At 38.7% G+C, this 17,500-nt stretch overlaps 1 protein-coding gene and 1 pseudogene across 2 annotated transcripts in view; both read right to left on the bottom strand.

Moving 5' to 3' along the window:
• The window catches only part of LOC145494486 (uncharacterized), a 9,926-nt pseudogene extending 1,011 nt beyond the window's left edge, over positions 1-8,915 (bottom strand). Inside the window, exons 1-3 of the transcript XR_014050258.1 lie at positions 8,170-8,915; positions 2,891-3,369; positions 1-2,349 (exon numbers count right to left, since the gene is read on the bottom strand). The exon at positions 1-2,349 is cut by the window's left edge and continues 1,011 nt beyond it. The product of XR_014050258.1 is annotated as an uncharacterized LOC145494486 (transcript). The remainder of the gene's footprint in view (positions 2,350-2,890; positions 3,370-8,169) is intronic.
• Positions 8,916-16,342: 7,427 nt separating this feature from the next.
• Positions 16,343-17,500, bottom strand: part of LOC145494949 (uncharacterized) — a 12,001-nt gene continuing 10,843 nt past the window's right edge. The window contains exon 2 of the mRNA XM_081474521.1: positions 16,343-17,500. This exon is cut by the window's right edge and continues 867 nt beyond it. The gene's annotated coding sequence lies outside the window, so the exon portion shown is untranslated.

Raw genomic sequence — 17,500 nt, 5'->3', positions numbered from 1 at the left:
TTAATGTTTTCAATATATGATGCGAAGAAATCGTGTTACTTTCTCACGCATCATAGAGGCACTATTTCCAAATAAAACTATAGCTATAGATAATTCAAAATTTCTTAGCTTAGAAATGCCAAGAAAACCAACAACAAGATCAAGCGCTTTTATTTAGTGAAAGGTACGAATAAGCTTTGCCATCCGGTGAGAAGTTTATTAATCCTCCAGAGCGTGATTTTTCAAAATAATTTCTTTGAATCACTCGCACAGGCAGAAAACAAGATTTGCTATGAGAAATCACCGTTAATGCAAGGCTCCTCGAGGGGACAAAGCAGAACATTCACTGAGGTCATTCATCACCAGCCAAATAATAAATAGATTACTTTATTAGCTCGAACTCTTTTTCAAGACTGAAGAGCAATTTTTCCGGGAAACAGACAGAAGTGACATATACAGTGTTTGCATTCAGTTTTCTCCAATGTTGACAAAATATAAAACCGAAATGAGACACGAGAACGATGTTATTTTTCCGCAAAATTTATAGCATCATCAGACTACGCAGCTACTTACAAGGTCATTGAATTTTTAAAAATATTTCCAAGGTTGTGATACGCAAATATACACATGAGAGAACGAAACTTAAAGTTCAGCCGTCAGGAGAATAAGCAAAGTTTTGTGTTTGTTCTCAACCCAATGTTCAATGGTGATGATAGGCATTTGATGCAATTATTTATTAATAGCATATGAAGTCGAGGGTTTTAAGTAAACTTTCTCAGTAAAATAATGAAAGAAAGAAACTTTTCTTTCGCTGCTACACTTGCTTGCAAATTATAAACGTTCCGACTGAATGTATATGGTCCACTAGGAATCCGTAAAACTGCCAGAGCTAATCACTTGCAGTGGTAACCGGCTCTCGTTACAAGATGTCACAGGTTCAGGGTCTACTTTCTTAATCCCAAAAGTCAAGGAAACGGCAGTAAACACTGAGACGTCTTATGGAACACAGCAACTTCTTTAATGTTGAGTAACCTTTCTAGATCACCCCTGAGTAATTCACAGCTAATACACGTGTTTCGAGCGATCCTTGGTAATCGATTTGCATCAGTTTTCACGTTATTTTTACACCCCGTTTTATATCATCAAAAGTAAACACAGGTGCTTGCTCAAAGAGGTGTAGGATTGATAACTTCAGAACATCCGATTGGCTAATTCTCAATCTTCATCATAGTAACAAAACGTACACCTTTCTAGGTTCTGGTAAAGATCATTTTGATCTCTGGGCTTTGATCTAAGTAAACCAGTCGTTGTGTACCGACGTAGCTGTTCAGTTGATATGCAAAGTATCTAATGGTTAATAATATAGACAGCCATATGTTCCATTAAAAATGTGACTGACGTTCCTTACTATTGTTATAGTTTTAACGTCACTGTTCTATCGCCTAAAGTGAACACAGTGCTCGCTAATACAGAGCAATACCAAAGCTTAATACTAATGAACGCAAGTGCAGGCTTCATAACTACACAAAATCCGATTGGCTAATTCTTAATCTTCATGATACAGTCGAACCTCAGCTCTCAACACTGGCCACCTTGGGGACAAACGAAAGTGGTCGTTGTGAGGAGGTAGGGGTGTAATCATAACACTAGCGATTTTTCGGGGGTGCAACATTTTTGTCCTTAAGAAATGCTTATGGTAGCATATGTGCATGTTGCAAAACAGAAACAGAGGCCAACGACTCGCGGTACGAATCAAGTTTCGTGTCTTTAAAAAAAAATTGGGTTTTGTATACACCATTCAGTGAGTATACACCAGTCAGTCGTTGATTAACTGGCCGTTGTCGAGAGCTTATTTTGGCAGTTGGTACGCGTTTTAGTGGCCGTTGCCGTCGTGGAGAGCTGGCCGTTGTAGAGAGGTTGAAAAAGAGTAGATGTATTGACTGTCCGCTGAGACAAAAATGTGGCTGTTATAGAGAGGTGGCCGTATAAGTAGAGTTTCGACTGAAGTAACAAAACTTACACTTTTGCACATCCTGATAAAGTTCACTTTGCTTTAAATTGATCCTTAACTTTGAAATCAAGAATTGATCATGATGGAAAGTATCGGGCTACTATTTGGGTTGTTCTAAACTTTAACTAAGTACGCTACTAACTTCGAGAACTCTGTGGCAAGTATCTTCTTTTTCTTTCTCGAGCAATGTGATTCTAATGGCGTGCGGATTCGAAACTCTGCAGCCTCTACAGCTTTCTTGTCTCTGTTTAATAAGAACTTAACTGAAAAGGGTGACGTAAGGCGAAAACCTTGTAAATGCTTTTACATGCATGGACAGTGTAAGTGGTGGCTGGACCATCCGTGCACTCACTATCAAACTGCAAAAAATAAAACAATAACACGATAGAGTGAATAAACCATATTAGAGTGAAAAAATAATGCAAATATCGTTATGTCATAGGTGTAAACGTTTTAAGTAGCATAGGTAATTTAATTGCTAGAGTGCAAAAACCATACCCCATTTATGACCAAAATGGCTAAAATCAGCAAAAATCGATACCCTATTTATGAACAAAACCGCTGAAAAGCCATACCCTTTGGGGCCGCACATACCCATATAGCCCTGCCCCATATAAGGAAGTACCCCTCCTCCTCCTCCTCCCCACCCCTCTCCCCGTGTATATATTGCATTGTAAGTAATATAAGCAGTGTTAGGCTTTGTATTGTAAGCGACAGAATTAATCACATTGAATACGAAGTATTATAAATAATGTAAGTACATGTATTAGTCTTATAAGTATTGTAACCACTGTATGTAACAATGCATAATAATAATAATAATAATAATAATAATAATAAAAACAATATTCGAACGAAAAGCGAATAAAACGATTATAGAAAAAGTCTTAAAATACGTGCCTACACAGTGACGTAAGGACAAAAGGTTGCTCAGTGCAACTACTTTTTAGTGATATTGACGGTACATGTGTTGGTTGATCCATGCGTGCATCTACAATCGAACTGAAAGGTTCCGCCACTGGTGTCTACATTTACGATAAACTCGTGGTACTTATGGTTACTCATGTCATCCCACACGCGCTTGCCGCCGGTCCCGACTCCTAGCGCGTTGCCTATATGGATTGGCGAAGGCAATGGTGACCTCGGTATCGAACATCTTGTAGGTTACGTATCCTGAACATCCTACGAATACAGCCCCGTTTCTTTCATAGCTGAGAACGCCGTTTTTGTCACGGTAGCCTGGCTCAATGGTATCTGGCCAAGAGAAGCCGTCAGCCAGTCGTCCATGCTTGTACCACTCTGTCACATACGTCATATCGGTGGAATTCAGCCCATTAGAAAATTTCACCAGGCAATTATGAGTCTTCACCATCTTATGCCTACAAAGTTGCAAACGACTATTGGTTTTACCGTGAACTTCTGGTAAAAAGATCAATAGAGCGGTTTTCATCTGAGTGTCAAGACTAATCAGGCAATTACTTTGGTTTTGGTTTTGGTTTTGGTTTTGGTTTTGGACTGGTTGTCTAATTGGTAAGTAGACTAATTCGTTTAATTGGTTTTGGTTTGGTTTTGGTTTTACCTCACTCAGTTGAAAACCGCTCTAACATGTAAGTATTTATTAGTCAAAGCTACTGATATTGCTATTAAATTTGCCTGCACTTGAACTTGTGCACCTTCAAGTCTGATATGTGAAACTACCTAAGCCTACGATTACGACTGAAGTAAAGTCCGTCAAATTAATCGAAAGAAAACCAAGTTATGTTGTCCTAGGTGAGGTGTGACCGGCATCGCATGAAAGACAAAATGACACACGTACCAGCTAATTTACAGGTATTCCTCATTAATTAAAATTTTTAAAAAAATGTAAGTCAAGATCATGAAATATTATCCAAAACAATAATAGGACTTACAAACATAACAAACATAATTCTACTGCGCGCCCAAAGATCGGAAAACAAAGGCAGAAAGAGAGAATATTTTTAAATGAATGATGTATGACGAATTTAACTATAAATGCATGCCTAACACAAATCAAAGAGCCCTTAGAAACTACTTCTGAATGCAAAGGCCTTTGCCTGATCCAATTCTTACTGATTTAAGTGATTTTAAATTCAAGCTACTCCTTGCCTTTTTTTATGCGTTTAGTTGACAGGCGTTCTTGCTTTTCGTCAGCGAATTAAGAGCTTGAAACAAGGAGCGCGGTGCTTGCTATGGTAGCTTCCATAGCAAGTGTTAGTAGCAAGCGTTTTTCTACAAACACTCAGAATTCTCGCCACACAAGAATTGGGTCTATATTGAGCAAAAAATATCAACAAAGCTACCGCCGACTCCGTCTTTTTTTTTTTTTTTTTTTTTTTTTTTTTTTTTTGCCTCTCGCCCCTAGTTTCGCGCGAGCAGACTTGACTCGTTCTCACTTTGCTGTGGAAACGCTTGCTACGCGGGTTGATGTTTGGGCTGCGTTCTGATTTTCGAGTGCTATATGTAGGCCCACAACACCATGGACACCCACTCTGATGTGCACCTCACACCAGTCAAGGAGCAATTCTTGGGGACGAGGCAGTTATTGTATCACTACCATTATGAAATTCTTTATTTTTTTAATCGTCTTGATCCATATTGGCTGTCAAAAGCACTGCTAGAACCGAAAAAAATAGATTGTTTTGTTATCTTCACTGCTTTTAAAGTATCGATATTTAACCAAAGCTGTAACAAGAAGTTCTAGCAAAGCGGGAAGCTAATTATTAACTCTTTTGTTAAAAAGGAAATTAAGCTTTTTGAACAAAAAAAGATTCCGTATTAAAAAAACCCGTGACATTCCCTACGCTATATGCGTTACACTTTGAACCAAAAACAGATTGTCGTGACACGTGACATGTCTATTATTGAGTTAAAAAAAGGTCGTGTGCAAAATATGCGAAATAAATTGTTAATTGTCCAGGGGAAATAAACAAATACAAGTTTTACTTTTCCTCGTTTTCTGTTGCATTAACCCTTTCTTACTATCCAGGTGTATTTTGTTTTGTGGTTACGGTGCTATGCCTCTTTCATTGCATTTTTTTTCTCTCTCTAAGCGTGCTTGCTTCAAGAAACAAGAACAACGATATATATCAATTCTAAAATAACACATTATCTCCTGTCATATTTTTTTTGGTTCAATACCCTAACAGGTACAGCAAAAGCTTCCGCTGTGGATCTTTTGAGGCTGAACAACAGGTACCAAAACCACTTGTTTAACCCCTCTAAGGTAGGACGAGCCGTTCTTTTTATATGGGAGTCCCTACCCCCCGGGATTGAAGCCGAAAATAAAACACCTCTTAGGGCTGCAAAAATTTCGAACCTCGCCCACAAAACTGGATCTCGGTACCTCTTAGGGGTTCTATTCAAAATTTCTGATGAGCACCCCTGTCCTCTTTACATGGGAGTCCCCCCGGACTTCGGTCTGACAGCTTAGCATACACAGTGCTAAACAAAGCTGTTACAAAGGCAATGTGTATTCGTTCATTCGAACAAAAATCTATTCTCATTCAAGAATGCCAGAAACGTTCAGTATACGTAATGCCTACCGCAATCTGACTTCTAAGGAACAGACTTACTTTCGTCAAAACAACACCAGTGCAACAATACATACGTTACATGCATTGTCAGCTTCAATCCAGCATCTCAATATCCTGTGGGATGATCTCATCATTAGCCAATTACAGGCCATTTTTCAGCTCTTGTCTTCGCATCCCCCTCCCCCCTCGGGAGAGTTTTGTCAACTAAACTAATTAGTATGCAAGCTACCGTAATGGCCGTCGCCGTCGGCGAAATGTTTATTTGCTCAAAAATTGAGGTCAAATCTTTCGAAGATGGAAGTCAGGACATTTGTAAAGATACAGAAAGTAATTCGGGACCAGTACGTTACTGCCTTCTAAGGCTGACATTATCCAGAAGCAAGCTTTTTTAACTTTATTAACATTATTATTATCATTATCATTATCATTATCATTATCATAATGATTATCATTATCATTATCATTATCACTATTATTATTATTATTAACACATTACATGAAATTTTCGCGACACGTTAATTTCGCGAATTTCGCAATTTAAAAAAAATCGCGAAATTTAAGTGACGCGACAATTAAATGTCGCGAAATTAACATGATGCGAAAATTAAGTAACTCACATTACGTCAATAATTAAAAAAGCGACTTTATTACCATTACACACGTTTATAACAATCATTTTGAACTATTCTGTGGTAATGTTCTGGTCCTCTTCATGACTACTGCTTTCCATCTCCACTCCAGGTAGCACTTCTTTTGTACAATCCTCAAACTGTCCATTTACTGGCTCCTTGTAGTGCTGTTCCACTAGTTGCTTAAACCTTTCAATTGCCTTGTAGACACTGTGAGAACATCTTTCTTGTTACTGTTTACATAATCAGTTGCGTTTCTGTTTATTTGGACGTTGTTGATTAAGTTGTTTCAAATTCAGGGACATCTTAAATAACATTGACAAAGAAATATAGTGTGTCTCACTCAAAATCGCGAAATTAAAGTGAGTCAAAATGCAAAATTTTCGCAAAATCGCGAAATTAACGTGTCGCGAAAATTTCATGTAATAAGGTACTTACTTAAAAGTGACGAAAGCTACGCGGTGAACAAATTGAATAAATTATCAGCTCTTAAACTGTCCCGCTTTGCTTTTTGTTTCGTTCTCTTTTGTATCACGCTGAGGTCATTTTTTCGTATAATTCACCTAAGAAAAGTTTGAAAAAAGATGTTTCCATTCAATTTCAGCTCTCAGGCAATAATTCTGGATTTTTAGGACCAAAACTTAGCTTCGTGTTATGTTCATGATTTTCAGATGCCGTGGGTGACCGTCGTTTCCTGAGTTTACTTGACCGAGGTATCAAAAGTAAATTGTAATTAAGTCTGGTTCTGTTTGATTTTGCTGAAATTTTAACATGATGAAGCTGGATTGCTAAGGAATAGATTTTTCTGCCCCGATGTGTGGTAGCTATTAACGCGAAAGAGAGATATTACTTCGAAGTCAGCGTTTTTGAAGAGATTTGGTTCGGCGTAATTTTTAATCCGAGAGTTTTGTTTACCCCGAAGGGAAACTGAAATACCCGGAAAAGTACATTTCATTGAACTTTCAAACGAATATAAATTTGCGTATGTTCCGAGATGAGTTTCTAGTGAAAAAAAAAGGATTTTCGACGAGTGCTGGGGTTTAAATTTTTTTCCCGCGAAAACACCGAATAGAAAAGAGTCAAAGAACAACACAATCAAACGAATAACAGTACATACATTATCGGATACATAATTGGTATTTTGTTTCAGATCAAAGCCAGAAGGTGGCGAAGATTACACGCTTTAACAAGGCTACTAGACACTACGCGCAAAATACCCCTGTAGGTTATCTAATTCAGTACATAAAAATTATTAGAGACTTCATTTCGTTTCAGATCACCAGAAGATGGCGGTTTAAACAGGTCTGAGCCTGCTTTACGTGACTCAGCGCCGTAAGATCGAGTTCTCGCAGCCGTGCGCGGGTGTTTGGACGACAAATGCGTATAGCTGCGAAAGATCTTCAGAGAAATCCAGGATTCTATGAATTAAGCCCTCGAACTCCATCGGATGCGACTTGAGGTCGATTGTGCGAAACAGCAAAGTGGCGCAACGTCCAAAACCGCGTTATATTCGACTTAGACAGCCTGAATTTCAGCCGCCTATACGATTCGCAGACTCCCTGAACGATTCAGCTAAGACCCAGACCAGACAATAAAGAAAATACAGAGCCGAAACCGCGGTCACAATAATTGACGACTGCACAATCTTCGCCCCCATAAGTTTAGATGATCTGTGTTCCGTCTTGGCATGTACTTTACCACGAAGCAAAGCTTCGAGAGGTTTTTTCTTAATCTCTTTATTAATGACGCAGACGCGCCCGACGGCTTCGGTGGAATGGAAAGAAAGAAACTGCCCTGCTTCTTTCGGTGGGCATGTCGGTAAAATCACCAGTGATGGTGGCTATTTTGGATGCAATAACTCAGTCAACTCAGGGCTGAAGCAAAAACCCAACACTAGTGATGGATACAGTTTTCAGTGAAAAGACCATGTAGATGACATACATAACATTACGAACCAAGTCATGCTGCACCACCCCATCGGAGTAGAGTCGCTTACCTTTGGTAATCGAGCAATGTCAGTCGACTTTCACAGAGTATTGAAGAAGAAATAGATCGAAATAGCCTGCGTGTTTAATCTCCTTTTGCGGGCGTGTTTGGGGTCATCACACGGCACTCCCTCTCCAGAAACCTGAACCGTATTCTGGTTGCGGAAAAACCGCTGATTGGCTAAAAAATCACCTTCTGACCTTCAATAGAGTCCTAAAGTGATGGAGTCACAAAAACAAAATTTTTGAAATTATGGGATATGATGTCTACGAAAGCCGAGGAGGGACTTCAGTCTTCAGTCTTCAGACTTCAGACTTCAGTCCTCAGTCTTTAGTCGTAGACCCGATCTCATTGTATCAGGTAAAAGTGTTTTTAAATCTGTCATCTTGCGTTGTTACGTTTCTTGTCAGAGCCTATAGTGTACAAATGCGATGTCAACAAAGAAATTACCTTAATACCGCCAGAAAAATGGTTCGTTTTCCTATTGACACACGTGTCCTCCACACTACGACAATTTACATGAACACCAAAGAGCATCAAATATAGCAGTTTGCATAATTTGAATAGCCTCGTTTGTATGTTTCCAAACAGGTTTTTCACATGAAAAGAAAGTAGGCACATTTAAAAAAAAAAAAAACGGCTTTCCCGACCCTCCACTTTTCAAAAAAACCTTCACCATTCACGAATCGTGAAACGTGCATTATCAAGCACTTTAGAGTATGTTCTGTTGAGCCTCTTCATGAACCAAAATCATGCTTCCCGACCCTCCAGAAATCAAGAAATGCTTCACCATTTAAAAATATATTTTTTAACATAAATTAAGACGCTTGAAAATCATCATGATCACTAAACGAAGCTCCACAAGACGGTTTTTGATTACATATTATATATCCTTTCGAATGTAAAATATGGTTTGTACAGTGGTTAACCAAGCGAAGATTCTTGGAAAGACCGGATGCCAGTCGCGGAAATATAAAAGGGAAAGTCCCGAATATAGCAAGAAAATATAGGAATATATAGCAAGAAAACTACTCTTCGATCTAGTATCGAGTTAATTTGTGAGTTTCTCAAACAATGCTCAATCATAAACAAAACCTGTTTTGATGGTTTCTTATTGTTTCTGCTTGTTTGGCGAGTTTGCAAAAGTTTTTCAAAGGAAAGTCTGACGGGTACAAGTAGCTCATTTGCATAGTGCAGCGCGTGCACTTTCAAGCCAGAGTCGGTGTTTTCAATTGTCAACAAATCTTGACAAAGATTTTTTCGTTATCTTTTGTGCTGGGATGCTGCAAAAATTTCCACCAACGCCAAAAGGCTACTAACATCATGTGTGTTTCTTCAACATAAGCTTAGTGAAGTTTTACACTGAGAAAATAAAATAGCCAAGGAGTTTCGTCCACCAACAAAATCGGAATCGTTATTCGAAGTTGATTAGAGAAAGCATCAGCGTAACTGTGCTGATTATTTCTGCTGTATTCACACATTTCCTGCTAAGCTTTTAATTTAATAGGTTCTCAAACATTTATCAACCTTAAACATATTTTAAAAACTATTGAGATATTGTATGAGTTCGATGTACGTTTTCACACGAAAGTGCGGAAGTCCAATTTGTCTCGTTTACTGACTGTACAAAACACGCATCGGAGGGCGCTCTTATTCATCGACAACAAACAATTTATTGGATTTTTACACAAACAAAACTGAGCAGCATCTACAGACATAAAGTTTATTGTCACTTATTGGGCCTTGGTGAAACATCAGGCGTTGCTAACAATTCAGGCGAAACTCAAACTTGCAATTATTTTTTACTTTTCGGTCGAGATAGACTCTGGCTAAATCGTCGCAAGCGTGTGGCAAGAGGAGGGAAACTTTGAACTCCTGAAACGCTGTTATATCCAAATATATCCAACTAGTTTTTTGCTGTGTTATGGAAAAGCTGTTAATCTTCAACACATGTGAAACTTAGAGTGGAGTAATGTGAAGCTCTTGTAGTAGAAGCAGCGGAACACAACTTGGCCAGTGATATAAAGCGGGACATAACTAAATTCGACACTGTCTTACTTCACTCAAACTGGAGCAGCTTACGACGAAAATACTGAAGCAAAATTCCAACAGACATAAACGCCTTAAGTTGTGGGCCAAAAGCATGAAAAATGTCTAGAATTTCGGACGGCATTTCCCACGCGCGGCATCCGCAAAAATCCGCGCAGCATGTATGCGCATGCGCCCCACTTGCATTGATGGCGCAATTTGTTCTAAAAATAGAAAAATTGTCCCATATCATAGGGACAGCCCCAATACTAGAAATGGCGCGCGCTTACGGTCTCCTTCCTCGATTATGGCTCCTGTGTACACTTAGTATATAGAATGTAAGGTAAAGTCTGAATACGAGCCAAGTGGCCCATCAGGCCGGAGTTTATTCCAGTTTCTGTAGCATGAAGCGACTAGGAGTATTTCTACTTCCCCCGGAATGGGATACTAGCCTATCGCAGGGTTACCCCCAGCATCATCAAAATCGTCGGTATCCATTTATACACCTGGGTGAGACAGGCACTGTAAGAGTGAAGTGCCATGCACAAGAACACGACATAATGTCCCCGGCCAGGGCTCGAACCCGGATCGTTCGATCCGAAGGCGAGCGCACTATAACCATGAGGCCACCGGTCGCAATTTTAGTTGTGATAAGAAGACATTTGGAAATATGGGAGGGCATGCGTGGACGTAGCGCGAGGCACGCGTTTTAATGCAGCAGTCTACGTCCCCAATACTTTTCCCTTCAATGTGAAAGTAATCAATCTTTTTAGTATTAACGAGCAGGGAATGACCCACGATACAATCATATGACTGGAAGAGGTCGAAAGCATAAACGTGGTGAACGTGGCTCCATTGAAGAAGGACAGTCAGATTCCAAGCGAACCAACATGGCGGCTGTCGAAGGCGAAACCTTCGCAACAGAACCTCCAACCACCGAAAACCACAACAAAGAACCCAGTCTAACGGACTTAAGAGAGATGTTGGTAGATATACAAATCACAGTCAATAATATTCTATTGGAAAACAAGAAAATCAGCGAAGACGTAAAAGAACTAAAATCCACTGTAAACAAACAGCAAAGTGAGATTGTGGACCTCAAGAAACAACTCACTAAAGCCAGGACACAGTTTGCAGCTACGGAGAAAGAGCTCGACGATGCGAAGAAACGAATAAATGAACAACAAGAGGAAATAGCAGAGCTTTACGACCTCCAAGACCGTTTAGAACAGTATACCAGGAAAAACTCTCTTGAATTCCATGGAATTCCAGAAAGCGCGTACAACTCCACAGAAGAGGCCATCCTAAAAGTAGCAGAAGCGCTAGAGGTTCCTGTCAACTCCGATGACATTGAAATTTCCCATAAATTAAATACTCGGGGCAACAAAGCAATAATTGCAAAATTTATTAGTCACAAAGCCAAGACGAATCTCTACAGAGCTAGAACAAAACTTAAACACGTCAAACTGGCCGACCTTTTCCCCGACTCTTCTTACGCAACGAAAGTACAGTCGACAAGGATCTTCATCAACGAAAACTTAACTTCCTATCGTCGCCGCATCATGTCGAGAGCTAACGAGAAACGTAGAGACGGCGAGCTATTGAGCGCATGGTCGATGGACGGAACAATTTACGTGAAGACTTCGCCGAACGGGAAACCCATCAAAATCATCGAATTAGAGGACCTCGAGAATCTGTAGCCTGCTTTTAGAATTATTTTGGGAGAGGGGACAGACTCTGTTTGGAACTGTGACTTATCTCTTTACCCTACTTGCAAAAAGGTTTAGTTGTTCTCTTTTGTATTGTTGTGTGTATTTATCTGTGTGCGTTGTCTGGATTGTCTATACTTTCGTGAGTTTTTGTATTTGTTTTTTTTTTTTTTCTCGTAATTTAATTCCTTTTTTTCTTTTCTATCGTGTAATATGAATGCGGGTAGTTTGTCCAAATTTGACGTCTTATCATTGAACGTTCGGGGAATCAGAGATCAAATCAAGAGGAGGAGTATATTTTCATACCTAAAAGATCAAAAAGCAAACATTTATTTTTTACAAGAAACGTATTCAGCACGAGCCGATGAAAATATTTGGAGAAAAGAATGGGGTGGCGAGCTATTTTTCTCACATGGCACCACGCATAGTAAAGGTGTGTGTATTTTAATTGATCCCTTTGTACAACCAAAAGTTGATTATTCTTATGCCGATGACTCGGGCAGAATAGTGCTTATTACAGTCACTCTTAATGGACAAAAACTATCACTGTGCAATATTTACGCACCTAATGACCAGGCTAATCAACTCCAATTCATGCAAGAGCTCAACAATTGCATAATCGATAAATCAGAGCTCACCTCGCTAATTGTCGGGGGAGACTGGAATTGTACTTTATCAAAAAAAGATAAGATCGGAGGTGCACCGTGGAAACCGTCCAGTTACCGTAATCTCATTCTGACAACAATGGAAATGTTTGACTTAGTGGATATTCAAAGAATGCGACATCCAAAGTTACGCAAATTCACGTACGAATCAAAATCTCTTAAACTTAAATCTAGGATTGACTTTTTCTTAATTGCAAAAAATCTCTCTGGGGATGTAAAGAATTCGGAAATTTACCATGCTATCGCACCTGACCATAACGCAATTTATATTTCGCTACCCTGGCCCAACAAACCTCCTCGGGGACCAGGACTCTGGAAATTTAACAACACCCTATTGAATGACATGCAGTATGTGAGTAAGGTTCGTGATACATACGCTCACGCGTGCAGTTATTATAGCCATGTGACAGATGAGAGGCTCTTTTGGGAGTTAATGAAAATGGAAATCAGATCTGCGACTATTTCCTTTTCCAAAAATAAAGCAAAATGCATCAGCAACCGAGAACAGGAATTAAGACGTAGAATAGACCAACTTGATGTTATTATCTGCGATAATTTTTCTTCTCCTTACATCGATGGAGTACTAAGGGAGTATGACGGACTGAAAACGGAACTTAAGTCAATTTACGAAGAAAAAGGAAAACAGGCAATGTTTAGAGCAAAATGTCGCTGGATAGAAAATGGTGAACGCCCAACAAAGTATTTTTTCAATCTTGAAAAAAGTAATTACAACAAAAAAACTATCAGTGAACTTCGATTACAAAATGATTCTATTACGCGCAACGAGACACTGATTCTAGAGCAAATTGAAGATTATTATAGAAACCTATATACCTCGGATTTAACCTTTTCTGAAACAGCTTATGACACATTCACTGAAAATGTTGACTCGCCTAAGCTTTCAGAGGACGTGCAAGGAACCTTGGAGGGTCCACTTACGTACGAAGAATGCAAAAAGATACTAGAAACCTTTCAGAATGATAAAGCACCGGGGGAAGATGGATTTACCGTTGAATTTTATACCTATTTTTTCGATCTTTTAGGAAACGATTTAATAGCAAGTTTTAACGAAGCGCACGAGAAGGGTGAACTCTCCATTTCACAACGAAGGGGAATAATTACTTTAGTTCCGAAAGAAGACGGGTCACTCCTAGATCTTTCAAACTGGAGACCGATTACTTTGCTTAATGTTGATCTTAAAATAGCGGCAAAAGCAATAGCAAAACGCATTGAACCGACACTACCAAACCTTATCCACTCTGACCAAACAGGCTTCGTAAAAGGGAGATACATTGGGGAAAATATCCGACTTATTAGTGACATAATGGAATATACGAATCTACAAAACTTACCTGGCATTCTAACCTCCCTAGACTTCCGTAAAGCTTTTGATTCGATTGAATGGCCCTTTATAATGAAAACTTTAGACCATTTTAATTTTGGTAGTGACATCAAGCGCTGGATTAAGATATTCTACACGAACACAGAAAGTGCGGTTCAAAACAATGGTTTTATAACCAGTTGGTTTAAACCATCAAAAGGAGTTCGACAAGGTTGCCCACTCTCCCCTTATTTGTTTATTCTTTCTGCAGAGGTACTCTCAAATAAGATACGTCAGGATTCCAACGTGAGAGGAATCAAAGTCTTCGGTAAGGAAATCAAGCTGTCCCAATTCGCTGATGATACAACTCTATTCAATGCAGACATAGAATCTTTAGAAATGGCCTTGAAAATTGTTGGGGATTTCGAACGAATTGCTGGCCTGTCCTTAAATGTAAAGAAAACGAAGGCGCTTTGGTTGGGGAAATGGAAAAGTAATAGAAGTAAGCCTCTGGATTTAAAATGGTTCCACAGCCCCGTTAAGATATTGGGGATATATTTTTCGTATAATATTAAGGAGAATAACGAGCTCAACTTCGACAAAAAGATCCAAAAGTTGCAAATTAAGCTGGATATGTGGAGTTCACGGGACTTGACGATATTTGGAAGAGCCATGTTAATTAAAACCTTGGGCATATCGCAACTTATTTATTCGGCCTCTAATCTGGATGTTCCCAAAGGAATTGTGGAAATTGTAAGAACAAAATCTTTTAAGTTCCTCTGGAAAAACAAAAAAGATAAAATAAAAAGATCAGGCCTTTACCAGGATCCAGACAACGGTGGAATACGCATGACCGACTTTGATATTATGTTAAAAGCCCTAAAACTCGCCTGGATCCCGAGACTGTTGCGGACTTCGGACAATAGTAATTGGTGTATTATTCCAGAGCACTATTTCAGAAGAAAGGGAGGGTTAAACTTTCTACTAAGGTGCAACTACGACACAAATTATTCTAAAGATCTCCCGCCCTTCTATAAGAAGATACTAGACTTCTTCAACGAATTAAAAACTCTTTACTCGTATGATCAAAAGCAGGAGTTAGTATTGTTTAATAACAAAGATATATTGGTGGACGGGAAACCCATCTTCCTTAGTGAATGGTTTAAAAAGGGTATTCTATCAATTAATGACCTATTGAATGAAAGTGGCAATTTTTTAACATTCCGCGAGTTTTGGGATAAATATTCCTGTGAATCCAATTTTTTACAGTATCATCAAGTTGTTAGTGCTATTCCGGAACGCTTAAGGTCTCTAGCCAAGTGCTCCGACATCATCAACAAATCATTTTTTACCGGAAATAATAATATCTTTTCCCTCAACGAATCGACACAAATTAATCTGCACAAGGCTAAGTCAAAGGACTTTTATAATTTGCTTAACGTCAAGATTCACACCGAAGATCAAACGGGCCCTAAACGTTGGAGCGAAAAACTCTCTTTAAAAAGGGACGTGTGGACTAAGATCTTTAAATCACAAAAAAATATTTGTAAGGAAACTAAACTCAAAGAGTTTCAATTTAAATTAATCCATAGAACGATAGTAACTAAGAAAGAACTATTCAGATTTGGTATTAAGGCGGACGATGAATGTCTATACTGCGGAGATAAAGATTCAATTGAGCACTCTTTTATCGAATGTATGTTTACCAAATTGTTTACCCAAAAAGTCTTGAGCTGGTTCAACCAAGTGAATGCGTGTCAAATTTCTCCTACCACAGAGGAGACCTTGTTCGGTATTACTGCAAGCTCCCACGACATAGCAATAATACGGAAATTCAACTACACCACCTTATTTATGCGCCATTATATTTATTCAAGCAAGTTAAATAGCCTGGCCATCTCCATTCAGGATTTTATCAGTAAGCTACACACTAAATACAAGCTTGAAAATTTGTCTTAATTAAATGTTTTAGTGAGAAGTACTCCTCCCTCCTCAAAGTCAATATACAGTATAACGTATTGTAAGTAACTGTATGTACAGCAAGTAACGTAAGTAGAGTATTATATTGTTAGCAGTGTAAGTAGCCCGTATTGCAAGTAATTGTATTTTCTGTAAGGAACTGTATTGAGTATTGTATTGCCAGCATAAGTGACCCGTATTGTAAGTAACGTAAGTATTGTAGAACTGTGTTTTGTAAATTAAAATTATTTAAAAAAAAAAAAAAAAAAAAAAAATTTATTACCGTTATTTTCTTTTCTCTACTTGGTAGCGGAGTAAAGACGACTTCGAAACGTTTTAGTTTACTTCTGCTTCTTTTTGTAATCAATTTTACTAATGTGTTATAACGTGAACTGAACTGAAATCTTCCAGTCGAAGCCGGACAAAGTCAACTGATAAAATTAGGGTTAGGTTACTAAAATTCGATAAAATCTCACTAAGCTAGCATCTCTGATGTACCAGTGGGTGAATAAGGTTTAATGTTAACAGAAAAAAATAGTCTTTGTTAAAGACAGTTAGTTTGTTACAGATTAAAGGAGCTCAGTCACGGTATTTTGAGTTATTTTGACCATGTACAAAATTAACTTTAAATTGAAGGAATCCTGAAAATAATAGTTTACTAAGAGAGAAAAACACCAAAGGGATAATAATAAACCATAGCGTAACAAGGTTGGTTAAGGATGGAGAAGACTAACACGGTTTACAAACAACGAACTTGACAAAATTTAGGCTAAACTTGTCAACATGCACAAACTGTGACGTACTCCTTTCAACGATCAGCAGTTACTAACTGTGATCAGCGGCTTAGTGACTGTTGTAATTGAAGACGAAAAGGAATAGAAGAAGCGTGGAAATTAGTTGATATTAAAGTACTGAAAACGAAAGCATTGAAGTTGACCAAATTATCCTTCTTAATTCCACCGGATGTAAGTAAAAGTTATTTCTAGCGATAGGTTTTAGGCCTGTTGGGTGGTTTCACCAGCACTAGCAAGCTTCGTAAATATCGGCACTCTGGCTTGAGGGCTTGAACAGTGAAGGCGCGAGACATACACTCGAGGGCGCAAGACACACACTTGAGGGCGGGAGGGCTGAAAGATTGGCAAACAGGGTTTTTCTAGCGAGGATACTAAACGGGAACAGGAAAGCTCTGCCAGAACTAATCACTTGGCAGCCAGCACTTGTTACAACATGTCAGAGGTACAGGGTCTACATTCATGGGCCCAAAAGGCGAGGAAACGGCAGTAAACACAGAGACTTCTTATGGAACACAGCAAAGTCTTTAATGTAGAATAAACTTTGTAGATACTTTAAAGCTAAACCACGTGTTTAGAACGATCCTTGGTAATCGATTTACGTCAGTTTTCAAGTTATTTTCACACCTTGTTTTATATCATCAAACATAAACACAGGTGCTTGCTGACACAAAGAGGTGTAGGCTTGATATCTACAAAACATCCGATTGGCTAATTCTCAATCTTCATGATAGTAACAAAACGTACGCCTTTCTAGGTTCTGATAAATATTACTTTGATCCCTAGGTTTTGATCTAAGTAAACCAGTCGTTGTGTACTAACGTAGCTGCTCAGTTGATATGCAAAGTATCTAACGGTTAGCAACAGA

This window comes from Orbicella franksi, chromosome 8, assembly GCF_964199315.1.
Source record: "Orbicella franksi chromosome 8, jaOrbFran1.1, whole genome shotgun sequence".
Classification (NCBI taxonomy): domain Eukaryota; kingdom Metazoa; phylum Cnidaria; class Anthozoa; order Scleractinia; family Merulinidae; genus Orbicella; species Orbicella franksi.
The sequence above is the reverse complement of the archived record's forward strand: the minus strand, read 5'-3'. Positions and strand labels throughout refer to the sequence as shown.